The 18,176-nt window shown below is 38.7% G+C and overlaps 1 pseudogene across 1 annotated transcript in view; it reads right to left on the bottom strand.

The window, feature by feature from the left end:
- Window positions 1-2,460: 2,460 nt before the first annotated feature.
- The window catches only part of LOC311107804 (protein phosphatase 3 catalytic subunit alpha-like), a 42,917-nt pseudogene continuing 27,201 nt past the window's right edge, over window positions 2,461-18,176 (bottom strand). The window contains exon 14 of the transcript XR_014615883.1: window positions 2,461-3,956. The product of XR_014615883.1 is annotated as a protein phosphatase 3 catalytic subunit alpha-like (transcript). The remainder of the gene's footprint in view (window positions 3,957-18,176) is intronic.

Below are 18,176 nucleotides of genomic sequence, written 5' to 3' on the forward strand. Positions count from 1 at the left end.
GACACTTGAAACCCTACCTCTTTAAGGAATACCTGGGATAGTATAAAAGTAATCCTTCTACCCCCCCCACCCCACCCCCACAAAAAAAAAAAAAAAAAAAAAAAGAAAATAGGACAATAAAAATTTATAAAAAAATAACAATATCTATATCAAACTAATGAAAATTAACAATTATGAATAAAACATACAAATAAAAATAAAGCTGGGTTGAGAGAATGCCAAGAGTGTGCAAAGCTGTCATCAAGGCAAAGGGGTGGCTACTTTGAAGAATCTCAAAAATATATATATTTTGATTTGTTTAACACTTTTTTGGTTATTTCATAGTTTTGATGTATTCACTATTATTCAACAATGTAGAAAATAGTAAAAATAAAGAAAAACCCTTGAATGAGTAGGTGTGTCAAAACTTTTGACTGGTACTGTACAGTACATGTACAGGTTTTTGGGTGCCCGGGGAGCTGTTGTTGTGGGGGTTAAGTGCCTTCCTCAAGGGCACAATGGCAGCAATGGCATCTAGGATTTGATACTGCCAGCTCACTTCCCGGCAGATTTTTCCCGTCGGACTGGCAACCCTCCAGTTGCTGGCTCGCCTCTCTAACCGCTAGGGTACCTGTCCTATGACATCTGCTCAAAAGTCCTGAGAGAAAAAAAAGCAAATTCATGAATCAAATTGAAATGTATCCCCTTGATGTGTTGGACCCCAACCCTATTATGTCATGAAGATTGTGTGTGTGTGTGTTTGTGTGTGCAGTTGTGTGTGTCTGCACGTGCGTGCACTTCTGTATGTGTTTGTCTTTGAATGGAGGAAATAAACCAGCCAGGTCACCCATGATAAAAGTCAGTATTCGACGTCCATCCATGTCTGAGGACGTCGGAAGATGACGTGGATACTGGCCACTAGGGGCAACAGTAAACGCTGTTACCTTCAAGTAGGTTTCGGTAGGGATTTTTGGATGGGGATGCGTAAGCATCTGCTTCTGGTTCGGAAGGTTGCATGTTCAGATCCATCGATAGAAACCTTAAAAATTCAGAGTTAATGCCTAAACTTAACCTTAAACACTTCAAAATTGCCTCTAGTTCGAAAGATTGCATGTTCGAATCCAGCAATAGAAACCTTAAACATTTGGAACAACTTCGAAATTTGACGTTTGAGAAACATGGATGAACGTCTAATTCTGACGTGAGACAGACTATAAACAGAGGTATGCCAAAGGTTCATGCATATTTTATTCAAGAGTAAAAAAAGTGGTTCGTCCCATGGGGCATGCTTACAGTGTGTGTGATAAGGGAGTCCGAGAGCGAGAGAGAGAACCATGGCAAAAACTATATGGTACAAGGTCTCCAGTAAGTTCACCTCTCAAAATAAAGCACAATGAGACCAAACAAGGATCAGCAAAATGCAAGAGCAACCAGCAGAGAGCTTAAGAATAATGTTAATTATAAATAGAATAATAATAATAATAATATTAAATAACAAGAATATAATTTAAGAATTATGATTAGAGAATACACTTTTCCTTTCAAATGTGAGAGACAACTTCTGTAACTGTGTCTGCTTTTACCATGCAATCATGCTTTGGCTGCCTGAATGTAAGTCTGTGTCTCTTTATAGTATGGTCATTCATTCACGCTATTGTACACTCCTAGAAAAAAAGGTGTTATCTAGAACCTAAAAGGGTTCTTCGGCTGTCCCCATAGGAGAACCCTTTGAAGAACCCTTTTTGGTTCCAGGTAGAACCCTTCTGAATTCCATTTAGAACCCTTTCCACAGAGGGTTCTACATGGAACCCTAAAGAGTTCTCCTTGGAACCAAAAAGGGTTCTACCTGGAACCAAAAAGTGTTCTCCTATGGGGACAACCGAAGAACCATTTTGGAACCCTTTTTTCTAAGAGTGTAGGTTTCAAAACAACTCCTGTACATCAACAGAGAAGAGATGAGAGATAGAGTCACAATGCATGGCACCTCATACAAACTTCTAGTCTGTACAGCATAAAAATAAAACAATACATTAACTCATAATACAGTCATGAAAAACCTAAAATGAAATAAAACCTAAATCACAAAATAAAATAAAAACTGGAAAATGTTTCTTTCACAAAATAAATATTATCCCTTAGTTAATTTGAAGCAAGAAGAGAAAAATAACTTACCATACTGAAACACGGCACAAATAGAATTTCACATTATTATTATCAAATAACTTAACTGCATGCACTGATGCATTTATAAATGCTTTACAAATAAATAACCTTCTGTTAGTCACTGCTCACACTCAGCCAAAAACACTTCATTTCATTTTCAAAGTAGAACAAAATAGCGTATATAGGGACTTATTCCAGTACAGCCAACTCAGGTTATAGGCTACTGGACAGCATATAAGAGGACACCATAAAAATGGAATGCATAGAACGGACTTCACTCATTGCTGATTCTGATTGCATGCCAACAAAACAGCCAATCTATCATAGTTATTTGTACATTTCAATCTCTGATACAGGTGTCCATTCTATGCTTTCTATTTATAAGATTGACTTGGCAGCAATAGAACATAAAAGTGTAGATAGTCCCAGCAAGTGGAATATGTAAAAGTAGTAAAAAGTTGCCCTTAAAATTGAAATAAGATCAGTTTTGGAAATAAACTCTGACTTGGTAGCAATAGAACATAAGAGTGGAATAGACAGACATTGCTCCTAAAACTGATGTAAGGTCAGTTTTGCTTATCTGACTTTAGAGGCAATCTGCCTGGAGTGTAGTGAGTGTACTGTGAACTGTCTGTGCCACCTCAGCGCTGGCTAACTGGCCAGTGGAGCATATTGGCTTATAAAATAAGATCGAGAGACAACACTCAGGTAATAAGACTACATTTTGAACCTTCTGACAACATCGTATTTTGCTTGAAGTTAATAAATAATATGTTTAATTTCAATGTCCTGTTATTATCATATAGTACTAGTTGCAAAACATGTTCGATAGCACTACCATGTTTGCAGATGAACATGCCATTCAAATTTCACCCGCACAGACGCACACAATCGCAAATGCACACACACAAATAAACCCACGGACGTCATGACAAACATCCAGTCCATCTCCCTATCCATCTAGCTATCTTATAAAATAAAGTGAATGAAGTAAACCACTGACAGGGCTGACACAACTTCCTGTTTTAAAATGAGAAGAGGAAACTGTAAATCACGGACTGAAAGTCCCTCCCCCGCATGCCACCTTAGCCCCCGTCGATCTCTCACCTACATGCCTCCCCTTCCCCGACACAACAGAAAGGTAACATCCGTCACCCAGCCACTACACAATGAGAACAGAACACTAGCTCTTTGTTTTGCATTGGAATGTTCCAGAACTTCCAGTAGAGTGTTCCGTAGTATGGTGTGGTCAGTTGGTCAAGTCAGGGGCCTCTAGTAGTGTGTGTGTCCAGGTAGTAATGGAACCTGCAGTACAGTTTGTCCGTAGGAGGCCTTAACCATCCATGGCACAGTCTTGCCACACTGGTAGAGAGGTGGGCTGGGGAGCAACAGGCCAGGGTAGGGGGAGGAGGATGGTGTGTGTACCATTAGTGTATACAGTAGGTCTATATGTTTACTGTGTGTTCTGTATGATCCTTGTTTAAGTGTATGTCTAAGTATGTGTGTGTTTACCATAACTGTGTTTTACTTTGTGTGTAAGTCAAGTGTGTGTATTTGTTGGTATGTACTTTATATCTAAGTGTGTGTTTAAGAGTGTGTATTAGTGTTTATGTGTAAATGTGTGTGTGTGCATCATCCCTGTATATTGCTGTTGTTGTCGGTGCCGTTGGGCTCCTCCATATTCATGCGGCCCATGGAGAGGCCCACACTGTTGACGGCGTCACGGCGGGGGGGCATGCGCTCGTTGATCCGGTCCAGACCCTTGGCCTCCGCAAAGCTATTGATCTTATGTTGAGGAGAGAAGCCTCGGATCGCTGGGGAGGCAGACCACAACTCAGTTACACACTCATCTAATGTATACACACACACATCACACTCATGTAATACACACACACAATGTAGTTACAGTGCACTTGCTACCAGGGTTGGGGTCAATTCCATTTAAATTCCAGTCAATTCAGGAAGTATACTGAAATTCCATTTCCAATTCTCTTCAATACTTTTTAATTAGGAACATTTGGAATTTGAATTTGGTTTACTTTCTGAATTGGCTGGAATTTAAATGGAATTGACCCCGACCCTGCTGCTACATACACACACACACACACGATAAGCAGTTCCTACACTTAATGTAATGATGTCATGTCATAATATCGTGGGGACCAGGTTAGAGTTACTAGATATAGTGGGGGAAAAAAGTATTTAGTCAGCCACCAATTGTGCAAGTTCTCCCACTTAAAAAGATGAGAGAGGCCTGTAATTTTCATCATAGGTACACGTCAACGATGACAGACAAATTGAGACATTTTTTTCCAGAAAATCACATTGTAGGATTTTTTATGAAATTATTTGCAAATTATGGTGGAAAATAAGTATTTGGTCACCTACAAACAAGCAAGATTTCTGGCTCTCACAGACCTGTAACTTCTTCTTTAAGAGGCTCCTCTGTCCTCCACTCGTTACCTGTATTAATGGCACCTGTTTGAACTTGTTATTAGTATAAAAGACACCTGTCCACAACCTCAAACAGTCACACTCCAAACTCCACTATGGCCAAGACCAAAGAGCTGTCAAAGGACACCAGAAACAAAATTGTAGACCTGCACCAGGCTGGGAAGACTGAATCTGCAATAGGTAAGCAGCTTGGTTTGAAGAAATCAACTGTGGGAGCAATTATTAGGAAATGGAAGACATACAAGACCACTGATAATCTCCCTCGATCTGAGGCTCCACGCAAGATCTCACCCCGTGGGGTCAAAATGATCACAAGAACGGTGAGCAAAAATCCCAGAACCACACGGGGGGACCTAGTGAATGACCTGCAGAGAGCTGGGTCCAAAGTAACAAAGCCTTCCATCAGTAACACACTACGCCGCCAGGGACTCAAATCCTGCAGTGCCAGACGTGTCCCCCTGCTTAAGCCAGTACATGTCCAGGCCCGTCTGAAGTTTGCTAGAGTGCATTTGGATGATCCAGAAGAGGATTGGGAGAATGTCATATGGTCAGATGAAACCAAAATAGAACTTTTTGGTAAAAACTCAACTCGTCGTGTTTGGAGGACAAAGAATGCTGAGTTGCATCCAAAGAACACCATACCTACTGTGAAGCATGGGGGTGGAAACATCATGATTTGGGGCTGTTTTTCTGCAAAGGGACAAGGACGACTGATCCGTGTAAAGGAAAGAATGAATGGGGCCATGTATCGTGAGATTTTGAGTGAAAACCTCCTTCCATCAGCAAGGGCATTGAAGATGAAATGTGGCTGGGTCTTTCAGCATGACAATGTTCCCAAACACACCGCCCGGGCAACGAAGGAGTGGCTTCTTAAGAAGCATTTCAAGGTCCTGGAGTGGCCTAGCCAGTCTCCAGATCTCAACCCCATAGAAAATCTTTGGAGGGAGTTGAAAGTCCGTGTTGCCCAGCGACAGCCCCAAAACATCACTGCTCTAGAGGAGATCTGCATGGAGGAATGGGCCAAAATACCAGCAACAGTGTGTGAAAACCTTGTGAAGACTTACAGAAAACGTGTCATTGCCAACAAAGGGTATATAACAAAGTATTGAGAAACTTTTGTTATTGACCAAATACTTATTTTCTACCATAATTTGCAAATAAATTCATTACAAATCCTACAATGTGATTTTCTGGATTTTTTTCCCTCATTTTGTCTGTCATAGTTGACGTGTACCTATGATGAAAATTACAGGCCTCTCTCATCTTTTTAAGTGGGAGAACTTGCACAATTGGTGGCTGACTAAATACTTTTTTCCCCCACTGTAAGTGGCTTGGTGCCACAGAGTCTACATTCCGTTATGTCAAAAGAGATTACTGATGTTTATGATAGCATGATTGAGGGACAGGATATACTGACTTGGGGTAAAGAGTAATAACATCAAAGAATGGGAGTGCCCATGATGATTACCAGATCTTCGTGGAGAGACTTATAACAGAGTGTATATATAGAGAGAGTGGATCTTTGTTCTGGAGTTCGGAGATGGTAGAGGCAAAGCTCTATCCTTCTGTTATAACTAACCATGTTACCATGTTAAATATCTAATATGAACTCCCCATCAAAAGTGTCTAAGTACATCCTTACATTCGTAATCACTTGATACCCTAGAAACTCATCATAACAGATTGGCGTCTAAACGAACAGGATGCAGTTTACAGCCAAACTAACAGGTATGCAGACTTTCATATTTTTTTGATTATGTCAAATTCTGCTTATCTGTGGTAAGACTTAGTTGTAACGGACTTTTAAAATTCTATATTTTAAAAAGGGGGACGATGAGTGGTATTGAGTTATTTAGTGGGATGTAAGGAGAATTATCAAATTAGACAATAATAGGGTGCTATGATTCTAAGAAGGGTTCGGTCAGAGTAATGATTAAAAAAAACAGAAATGAAGGAGAAAGGGTGTAACAATAGTGGGCGTAGGGTCTTTTAATGTGTACTACGATAACATAGGTCAGATGTTTGAGTCCTCAACATGACGAGATTATACAGTGTACGACATTATGAAATAGAATAAGGTATTTTGGTACATAGGTTCGAGTCCTGTGTCGAAAGAGATATGGTTTGAGTCCATGAATCAAGGATATGGTTTGAGGCCATGATGAAGAGGTGCGAATCCTTGGTAGAAGGTTATAAAGGCCCTATAAGGTATTTTGGTGTAGGTTCGAGGCCTACGGTTGAAGGTTAAAATACAGTCCTTAGTAAAAAGACAATACTAAAAAGGTTAAAAGTTGTGAGGTTCAAGTCCTCAGCAGACTTAGGGATAAATGTTAGAACCCTTTATCATTATGGTTTGAGGCCATGAATGTTTAAAAAACATTATATAGGATATGGTTTGAGGCCATTAATGTTTCAGAAGAACATGGTTTGAGGCCATGAATATTTAAGAGTTTGATCAAGGATATGGTTTGAGGCCATGAATGTTTAAGACTACTGTGGTAGAACATTATAAAATGAGGAGAGAATTAGACGTGAATTACTCAAAACGGACAGGAGATGGAGCCAACGCAATGTAACATATTGAATCATAGCACCAAAATGACATTTAAAGGCAAACTAAATTTTAATACATATCAGGATGGGGATTTTATTTAAGTATTGAATTACTAATATTGCATGTACTAATAGCAGTAATGAATGGCCAGCTTAGTAGACTGGTATATATATATATATATATATATATATATATATATATATATATATATATATATATATATATATATATATATTAAAAAAACTAAAAAAACAGTCACCATTATGAGTAAATCAGAGCTTCATTTAACTCGAAGAGAAAGACAGGAAGTGACAAAATTATAACAGACAAATCCACATTTAGAATAAGTCTCTTGTAAAAGTAATGTAAATTAAGTAAATTAGGATTTTTTAATGGGGGACCATATCTTGGTGATTTATCCGCATGGACAAATAATGAGTACGTTTTTTTTTTTTTTTTAAAGGGATAAGTTACAGATAGCGTGAAAATATGTCATGGACAATATCGTTGTAAGAAACACTAAATGGGATTTACATTATATTAAAGAGGCGTATGTAGCAAGTGATTTAATGAGCGCACGATGGCAATGAAATTTAAGTTATAAGGAGAAAAAGTCAGCTAACGAAGTTAAGTAATTGAATGGGACAACATGGGCTCTCTTATGAACAAATAGCAGAAGATAATTTGAATCTGAAGAGTGCCTAATAAGTTCTAAAAATGGGTATAATAATTTGATATAAGTTTGGATAAGAAGTTACGATATATAACATAATTAAGTCATTGAATATCAAGGAGTGGTATGGAGATTGTGAGGTTATTTTAGAGAGTAGTAGAAAGGTCTGTATTTTATGGACAGGCAGGGCAGTGTCCGGGAAATTACAGTCTATTATTGGTTCCGCTGGTAAAATGTTTGAAGAAGTGATTTGTGTCGATTAAGAATGGTTAAAAACACCACGAAGGGATTATTTGATGTGAGTACCTAGAAGTTTCTAACGTTATATATGTATTAACTTGCTCACCCAAACGTAGACGTACGTCATGGGTGGAAAAATAATTAATGTGGGTTTTCTAAGTTTGTACTGTTGTTGGATCATGTGATAGAGATAAGGTTTAAGGAATAAACTGACCATAAGTAATGTGGTTATAGACGTAATGTATAATATAGTACAAAGCCAATATAGGGTTCCATTGAACTAATTATCAGGGTAGAGCTAACGTAGTGAAGTGAAGGTACTTTATTTTGTATCAGAGGGTAAGATGACAAAACATTGTAATGGCGCTATTTGTGGAATGTATTTGTCATTTCAATGACATAGAGTAAAATCTGTATTTATGAGTGTAATTCAATTGCTGGTATGTGTTGCTTGAACGGGTACTACGGAGTATTTGGTTTGTTGATGTTGAATGAAGATTTGTAGCGTGTTGTGGTTTAAATAGAAAGACTCACTTATTTAACAGGTATGGAGAGACAATTGCGTGATAGTAATTTTTTTGCCGTTGACTAAGGGTTTGCTAGATTAAACAATTGAGAATGGTGGCATAATGTCTATAAATAAATTGGATATTGATAATATGGATAAATTCAATATATGATGGTAAAATACAACAAGTGTTTGGCGTCACTTGTAGCCTACTTAGAAAGGACAGTTAACCTACATCTGATATATTCTGATTTTGGTGGTTTCATATGAGCTGCAGTGATGCCAACTCCTCAGTAAGGAAAGTAGCTATTGGCTGTCCTAAAAGTCGCTAGATTTGTCGCTAGTCACTTTTTTGAAAATGTGTCGCTAGAGGGGTCTGAAAACTCGCTAAATATAGCGACAAAGTCGCTAAATTGGCAACACTGTTGAGCTGTGGCTATAATCTTAGTTGATTACAGGGGGAATAGAATGTAGTTTAGGACGCATAGAGAAGCGAATGTCTTATCTTTATGGGAAGTGAAGCAGGTTCGGAGAATAAAAGGAAATATAACATTGACTGAGGACTATGGCAACTTTTGGTTGAGGTCAATACAGAAGTAGTATGGACATACTATCGTAATAGATCAACTGAACCAAACATGACGTTACTACAGCAATTTAGGATGGTTAATGTTGTTACGTTAATTTTTTAACCCTATGATAGAGGTAAATGAAGAACGCTGTTTGAGAGTGTGTTTTATTTTGTCTACCAGTTTTTTAAAAATTAAGAATTTCCATGTTTTTTGTCTGCGGGTGTTAACCATTGGGGCTCGCTGAAACGTGAGAGCGCTGTAAGGGACATTATGGGTTACGTTAGGTGTACAGGGATCAGTGGTTGCTGTGGAGAAGGAAGTCATTGGGGGTTGAATGTTTGGTGTGAAAGGGCTAGCTAGTTAGTGGTGCGAATTAGTGACGTTTAGAGTGGTGACATAACTTGCTATGCGACGTGGAAGTAGTTGTTTAACTTGCTTTGCAAGGATCGCAGATTTTGTGGAGCGACGGGTAACGGTGTTTCGATGGTAAATGTTGTCGATATGTGTAGAGGGTCCCTGGTTCGAGCCCAGCAAGGGACAGAAAGCAAAACTTTTACAGTGATGCTATTGACCTAGATTACTAGGTGAATTGATAACATTATGTGAAAGGGATGGTCTTACCAACACATAGCGAATAGTATAACATAGTAATTAAAGTTGCATATCGGTGAATGGATGTTTTATTTGTTTTGACTATAACTTCACAATAATTTATATTTTGTTTAGGTACCGTTATATGGAAAGTTAGCGATAGAGAATAATAGATATTGTAGAGGGTTTACAAAGTAAGTAAGTTAATTGGGTGATGAGACATGTTGAATTGATGTTGAATTGGATCGTTTAATAAGACTGGTATTAAAATAATTATTTATATTTAGGTGAATGAAAATATGTTATTAGGTAGTAGTGCTTTGTGGAGAAAATTTACTAATGACATGATTTCGTAAGAGGGTGAAAGGAAGTAGTGATAAGTGGGCTATAGGTCGGCGCACAATTGGCCCAGCGTCGTCCGGGTTTGGCCGGTGTAGGCCGTCATTGTAAATAAGAATTTGTTCTTAACTGACTTGCCTAGTTAAATAAAGGTAAAATAAATAAATAAAATATTGACATATGTAGGAAGCATTGGGATGATATGAAGAACATGTCTAGATAGTTGAATATGGAACGTTATTTGATAATTGGTAATTATTATTATTATTATTACATTATATAGTTTGTTTAAACAACAATGAGTTATGCAGACAGTTCATTAATTCTAAAAACAATCATCTGTTTATGGTACGTTGAACAATGGGATATAGTTTCTACTATTAGGATGATGGATTAAGTAAACATTTTTTGTAAGTATGAAGTTATTAAACAATAGGTTTATATTTTAAAACATCTATGTAACAGGTTGTGATGATTAAATTACTAGAAAGGGGTTATAGGTTTATATTAGAAGGTGTAGTGAACTTAATGAAACGTGGTATTATCTAGTGTCTTCTGAGTGGGAGTTTTTTTCCCCAGGATTGATGGAAGTCTACTATAGTATTATGTTAAAGGGAAAGTAGGAGACAACGTATGAAACCATTTAAAAATAGATGCCTGGGATAAAATATCACATCTTACTTACACGGAGTACGTGATTGTATTGGCGAATGAATGAAATATGACATTTACAGGGGTGACAGGAACAATAGAAGGGGAAACAGATATTTCCTATGTTGTTGATCAAGTAAACGATAATGGATCATTTGATATGGTAGTCAATTGTACTAATCTTGGATTACTTTACAGGATAGAAGTAAGTTGAGGTATTATCAAATTTTGTCATTTTAATTTAGGCAATGTTGGTGTTTTGTTTTTGAAAGCATGAATCACGTTGTGACTCATGTGTTCAGAAAATGGGGTAGTAATGATGGTAAGAGGATTTATTGGTACATTTGCATATTGTAGTAAGAATATGAGCAGTAGTAATTAATGTGTTATGGGTTAGATTAAAAGTTTTAGGTGAAAATGTATTTGTGGTTTAAGGTAGAATGTAGTGGAGGCATGTCTATGGAAACTAGTGACTATAACAAGATGCAAGAATGTGCACTTCCTAATAGAGGCTTTTCCTGACTGAGAAGAAGACGTAGCATATTGTGTCTCAACTAACAATGTTATGCAGACATTATTTCAAAAAGGTGAAGGCAACTCTGCCAACATGAAAGGAGAATCTGGACATTTTCTGTGCATGGGTGACTATGTGGCAGTGGAGGACTATGGAAGTCAGAGCTGGACAGAATTTAGAAGGAGTGGTTAGTTCTAGGTGTTGCTGGCTACCTCGATGGAGGGGACAGTAGAAGAGAGATTTGTGCATATATTTGTCCCACGGTAGGAGTGTTAAAAATAATAGGAGGAAGATGGAACTGCCACTGTGGAGCATTGTTTTTGTTTTTGTGTTTATGTCTGTGTGCTGTTGCAGCAGTGAATCTTGAATCCATATTGGTGCGATGCAAGAAGGACGCTACACAGAGCGATGTGAACAGAAATTGGGAAGTATATTAGAAATTGGTATTAAGAACAATTGTTAAAATATAATAATTTGTCATATGGTAAATGATTGTATGGATTTAATGGATTAGAAATGTAATAAATTAAACTGTTATGTTTGTCTTCTAGTGAGATAAATACAGATGGTGTCTTGATGCATGGCAGTGATAATTTGGCCTAGCATAGTGTGAACCTAAATAAATAACAAACTATGAACCGGCTGAAGATGAATATCAGAGGCGTTGAAGATGTTTTTGTAAAATACCACTTCTACATGCAACTGGTCTACAACAACCAATCGAAGATATCAAATGATTTTCTCATGTTTGTATCTCGAAGGAGGGGGAAAGGAGTCCACCATTGAGTGAGAATGGAGAAAGATATGTTCAAATGCAACATTTTTAATGATGTGGGCATAATGGTTGGCAAATGGAAAAGACAATGAGGTTGTGGAGTTGGTGGTGACTCAAATGATACATTGTAGTTGTGACATTGTTATGGGCAAGTCATTTTGAAATGTGAAGATGTCTGAAGAACATAATGAAGAGATGCCAGAGGATTTAAGTGCCGGGAGAAAGAGGGGTTGCTTAGCTGTGTTGATAATAAAATTGGTAATTTGCTAATTTGGGTAGTAGGTATATACACTGCTAAATGAATAGTATTAAAAATGCATTGAGATAATGATCTGTATTTATTATCAGGATGAGGAAAGTCATAATTGAATTATGGATGTTTATAATGTATGTTAATATAAGTGTACATTCTAACAGTTGTAATGGGTGATAAAGTTGAGGGTTTTAATTTTCATTGATAAGGATAAAGTGAATCAATAACAATTGTCATTTAAAATTTGGTTGAGTTAAGTAATTTGTTTGGTTATAATTTATAACATGAGTGATTTAAGTGAATCATTAGTATGTATTAGTATAGAACTGTTTTCTATAGATAGTATGGGTTAAAACAGTGATACATTATGGTAATGTCTTAGGATACACTTATATGATTTATTTTGAGTAGACATTGTTGAATCATACTGTTTGAAACATGGAAGTTAATGTGAGGATTGTGAATGAAATCATGAATATGTTGATTAATTGGGTTAACGTATTAACATTTTAGTCATTATATACATTTTAAGTATTGGGTGATATTGATGTGGATGTTTAGAGTGGTAAATATCTATGTTGCTAGGCAAGTACTTAATTGGTTACTATCATGGAGTTATGATATTTTCATATTGTCACGTTCGTTCATGAACGGGTCAGACCAAGGCGCAGCGTGATATGCGTACATGTTTATTAAATATTAAACACAATGACAAAACAACAAACAAAACGAAACGTGAAGTCCAAGGCAGCACAACACAACATACCTTAACTGGAACAAGATCCCACAACCCACTTTTGCCAATAGGCTGCCTAAGTATGGTCCCCAATCAGAGACAACGAGCTACAGCTGCCTCTGATTGGGAACCACCCCGGCCAACATAGAAATACACATAATAGATCTAAACATAGAAAATACAACATAGAAAATCATACCCTGACTCAACAAATAAGAGTCCCCAGAGTCAGGGCGTGACACATATGATCTGATTTTGGTTGAATTCTTAAAGCATGAATAGTTTAGGGATGTAATGGAAACAGGACTATCTCAGTAGAGCAGATAGCGCCCCAAGTGACCAGTGACAAGCTTGGGGTTAATCTGACTGCGCATGGATGACGAAGATGGACATTTTTGTTATTTTTATATTCATGTGTCCAGATTATAATATCCATGTAATTTAGTAATGGTCATGGATCTTTGTATTTGTGGGGATGATGTCATGATGGTCACAATTTATTTTATGGATGTTTTTCTTGGTCGCATGTCTCAGAAAAAGGGGTCATTTTAAAATTGGGGATGTCTATGTGGGATTTTTCCATATTGTCACGCCCTGGCTCTGGGGACTCTAGTATGTTGAGCCAGGGTGTGAGTTTTCGTTTCTAGTTGTTGTATTTCTATGTTGGCCAGAATGGTTCTCAATCAGAGGCAACGAGTGTCAGCTGTTGCTGGTTGTCTCTGATTGGGAACCATATTTAGACAGCCTGTTTTCCCACAGTGGTTGTGGGATCTTGTTCCAGTGTGGTTTGTGTGAGACCGAGGACGTCACGTTATCGTTTGTTGTTTTGTTCGTGTTATCATCATCATTCTTTAATAAATATGTTCACTTTTCACGCTGCGCCTTGGTCCTCTGTTCCCGACGATCGTGACACATATATATATATATAAAAGTAAGGTTTTGACTACATAGATTATTAGCATGAATATATAGTAGTTAATTATGTGTTTATCTTTTACTCAGACTGAGTCTATAGAGGTTTGAGAGGTTTGATATCGCATAAATAGATGACTGAGAATTTATACCTTTGTTGATTAAATATATTGAGAATCAGGTTGGATTCAGGTATAGAAGGTAGAAAGGGGTGAATTCTCAGTTATCTAGCATAGTTTAGGCTCTAGTCAGATATATATATATATATACTACTGATTGGAAATATTGTATTTTATATGAACTGTTGGGGATGAAGTACAGTGGGGAGAACAAGTATTTGATACACTGCCGATTTTGCAGGTTTTCCTACTTACAAAGCATGTAGAGGTCTGTAATTTTTTTCATAGGTACACTTCAACTGTGAGAGACGGAATCTAAAACAAAAATCCAGAAAATCATATTGTATGATTTTTAAGTAATTAATTTGCATTTTATTGCATGACATAAGTATTTGATACATCAGAAAAGCAGAACTTAATATTTGGTACAGAAACCTTTGTTTGCAGTTACAGAGATCATACGTTTCCTGTAGGTCTTGACCAGGTTTGCACACACTGCAGCAGGGATTTTGGCCCACTCCTCCATACAGACCTTCTCCAGATCCTTCAGGTTTCGGGGCTGTCGCTGGGCAATACGGACTTTCAGCTCCCTCCAATGATTTTCTATTGGGTTCAGGTCTGGAGACTGGCTAGGCCACTCCAGGACCTTGAGATACTTCTTACGGAGCCACTCCTTTGTTGCCCTGGCTGTGTGTTTCGGGTCGTTGTCATGCTGGAAGACCCAGCCACGACCCCTCTTCAATGCTCTTACTGAGGGAAGGAGGTTGTTGGCCAAGATCTCGCGATACATGGCCCCATCCATCCTCCCCTCAATATGGTGCAGTCGTCCTGTTCCCTTTGCAGAAAAGCATCCCCAAAGAATGATGTTTCCACCTCCATGCTTCACGGTTGGGATGGTGTTCTTGGGGTTGTACTCATCCTTCTTCTTCCTCCAAACACGGCGAGTGGAGTTTAGACCAAAAAGCTCTATTTTTGTCTCATCAGACCACATGACTTTCTCCCATTACTCCTCTGGATCATCCAGATGGTCATTGGCAAACTTCAGACGGGCCTGGACATGTGCTGGCTTGAGCAGGGGGACCTTGCGTGCGCTGCAGGATTTTAATCCATGACGGCGTAGTGTGTTACTAATGGTTTTCTTTGAGACTGTGGTCCCAGCTCTCTTCAGGTCATTGACCAGGTCCTGCCCTGTAGTTCTGGGCTGATCCCTCACCTTCCTCATGATCATTGATGCCCCACAAGGTGAGAACTTGCATGGAACCCCAGACCGAGGGTGATTGACCGTCATCTTGAACTTCTTCCATTTTCTAATAATTGCGCCAACAGTTGTTGCCTTCTCACGAAGCTGCTTGCCTATTGTCCTGTAGCCCATCCCAGCCTTGTGCAGGTCTACAATTGTATCCCTGATGTCCTTACACAGCTCTCTGGTCTTGGCCATTGTGGATAGGTTGGAGTCTGTTTGATTGAGTGTGTAGACAGGTGTCTTTTATACAGGTAACAAGTTCAAACCGGTGCAGTTAATACAGGTAATGAGTGGAGAACAGGAGGGCTTCTTAAAGAAAAACTAACAGGTCTGTGAGAGCTGGAATTCTTACTGGTTGTTAGGTGATCAAATACTTACAGTGGGGAAAAAAAGTATTTAGTCAGCCACCAATTGTGCAAGTTTTCCCACTTAAAAAGATGAGAGAGGCCTGTAATTTTCATCATAGGTACACATCAACTATGACAGACAAAATGAGAATTTTTTTTCCAGAAAATCATATTGTAGGATTTTTAATGAATTTATTTGCAAATTATGGTGGAAAATAAGTATTTGGTCAATAACTAAAGTTTCTCAATACTTTGTTATATACCCTTTGTTGGCAATGACACAGGTCAAACGTTTTCTGTAAGTCTTCACAAGGTTTTCACCCACAGTTGCTGGTATTTTGGCCCATTCCTCCATGCAGATCTCCTCTAGAGCAGTGATGTTTTGGGGCTGTCGCTGGGCAACACAGACTTTCAACTCCCTCCAAAGATTTTCTATGGGGTTGAGATCTGGAGACTGGCTAGGCCACTCCAGGACCTTGAAATGCTTCTTACGAAGCCACTCCTTCGTTGCCCGGGCGGTGTGTTTGGGATCATTGTCATGCTGAAAGACCCAGCCACGTTTCATCTTCAATGCCCTTGCTGATGGAAGGAGGTTTTCACTCAAAATCTCACGATACATGGCCCCATTCATTCTTTCCTTTACACGGATCAGTCGTCCTGGTCCCTTTGCAGAAAAACAGCCCCAAAGCATGATGTTTCCACCCCCATGCTTCACAGTAGGTATGGTGTTCTTTGGATGCAACTCAGCATTCTTTGTAGTCCAAACACGACGAGTTGAGTTTTTACCAAAAAGTTATATTTTGGTTTCATCTGACCATATGACATTCTCCCAATCCTCTTCTGGATCATCCAAATGCCCTCTAGCAAACTTCAGACGGGCCTGGACATGTACTGGCTTAAGCAGGGGGACACGTCTTGCACTGCAGGATTTGAGTCCCTGGCGGCGTAGTGTGTTACTGATGGTAGGCTTTGTTACTTTGGTCCCAGCTCTCTGCAGGTCATTCACTAGGTCCCCCTGTGTGGTTCTGGGATTTTTGCTCACCGTTCTTGTGATCATTTTGACCCCACGGGGTGAGATCTTGCGTGGAGCCCCAGATCGAGGGAGATTATCAGTGGTCTTGTATGTCTTCCATTTCCTAATAATTGCTCCCACAGTTGATTTCTTCAAACCAAGCTGCTTACCTATTGCAGATTCAGTCTTCCCAGCCTGGTGCAGGTCTACAATTTTGTTTCTGGTGTCCTTTGACAGCTCTTTGGGCTTGGCCATAGTGGAGTTTGGAGTGTGACTGTTTGAGGTTGTGGACAGGTGTCTTTTATACTGATAACAAGTTCAAACAGGTGCCATTAATACAGGTAACGAGTGGAGGACAGAGGAGCCTCTTAAAGAAGAAGTTACAGGTCTGTGAGAGCCAGAAATCTTGCTTGTTTGTAGGTGACCAAATACTTATTTTCCACCATAATTTGCAAATCAATTCATTAAAAATCCTACAATGTGATTTTCAGGATTTTTTTTCTCAATTTGTCTGTCATAGTTGACGTGTACCTATGATGAAAATTACAGGCCTCTCTCATCTTTTTAAGTGGGAGAACTTGCACAATTGGTGGCTGACTAAATACCTTTTTTCCCCACTGTATGTCATGCAATAAAATGCAAATGAATTACTTAAAAATCATACAATGTGATTTTCTCTCACAGTTGAAGTGTACCTATGATAAAAATTACAGACCTCTACATGCTTTGTAAGTAGGAAAACCTGCAAAATCGGCAGTGTATCAAATACTTGTTCTCCCCACTGTAATTTTACTTGCCACAAAATAAGAAAAAAAAAAGTGGATTGTAATGATGTCATGTCATAGTATCGTGGGGACCAGGTTAGAGTTACTAGATAAGTGGCTTGGTGCCACGGAGTCTACATTCCGTTATGTCAAAGGAGATTACTGATGTTTATGATAGCATGATTGATGGACAGGATATACTGACTTGGGGTAAAGAGTAATAACATCAAAGAATGGGAGTGCCCATGATGATTACCAGATGTTCGTGGAGAGACTTGTAACAGTTTGTATATATAGAGAGAGTGGATCTTTGTTCTGGAGTTCGGAGGTGGTCCTCTGTAGCTCAATTGGTAGAGCATGGCGCTTGTAACGCCAGGGTAGTGGGTTCGATCCCCGGGACCACCCATACGTAAAAATGTATGCGCACATGACTAAGTCGCTTTGGATAAAAGCGTCTGCTAAATGGCATATTATGGTAGAGGCAAAGCTCTATCCTTCTGTTTAACTAACCATGTTAAATATCTAATATGAACTCCCCATCAAAAGTGTCTAAGTACATCCTTACATTCGTAATCACTTGATACCCTAGAAACTCATCATAACACCCGATAAGCAGTTTTGTACACGATAAGCTACACTGAGTGTACAAAACATTAAGAACACCTTCCTAATATTGAGTCAGAACAGCCTCAATTCCTTGGGGCATGGACGGGAAACTGTTGAGAAAATGTTCTACAGGGATGTTGGCCCATGTTGACTCCAATGCTTCCCACAGTC

Source organism: Coregonus lavaretus (assembly GCF_964263955.1).
Source record: "Coregonus lavaretus genome assembly, chromosome: 32".
Classification (NCBI taxonomy): domain Eukaryota; kingdom Metazoa; phylum Chordata; class Actinopteri; order Salmoniformes; family Salmonidae; genus Coregonus; species Coregonus lavaretus.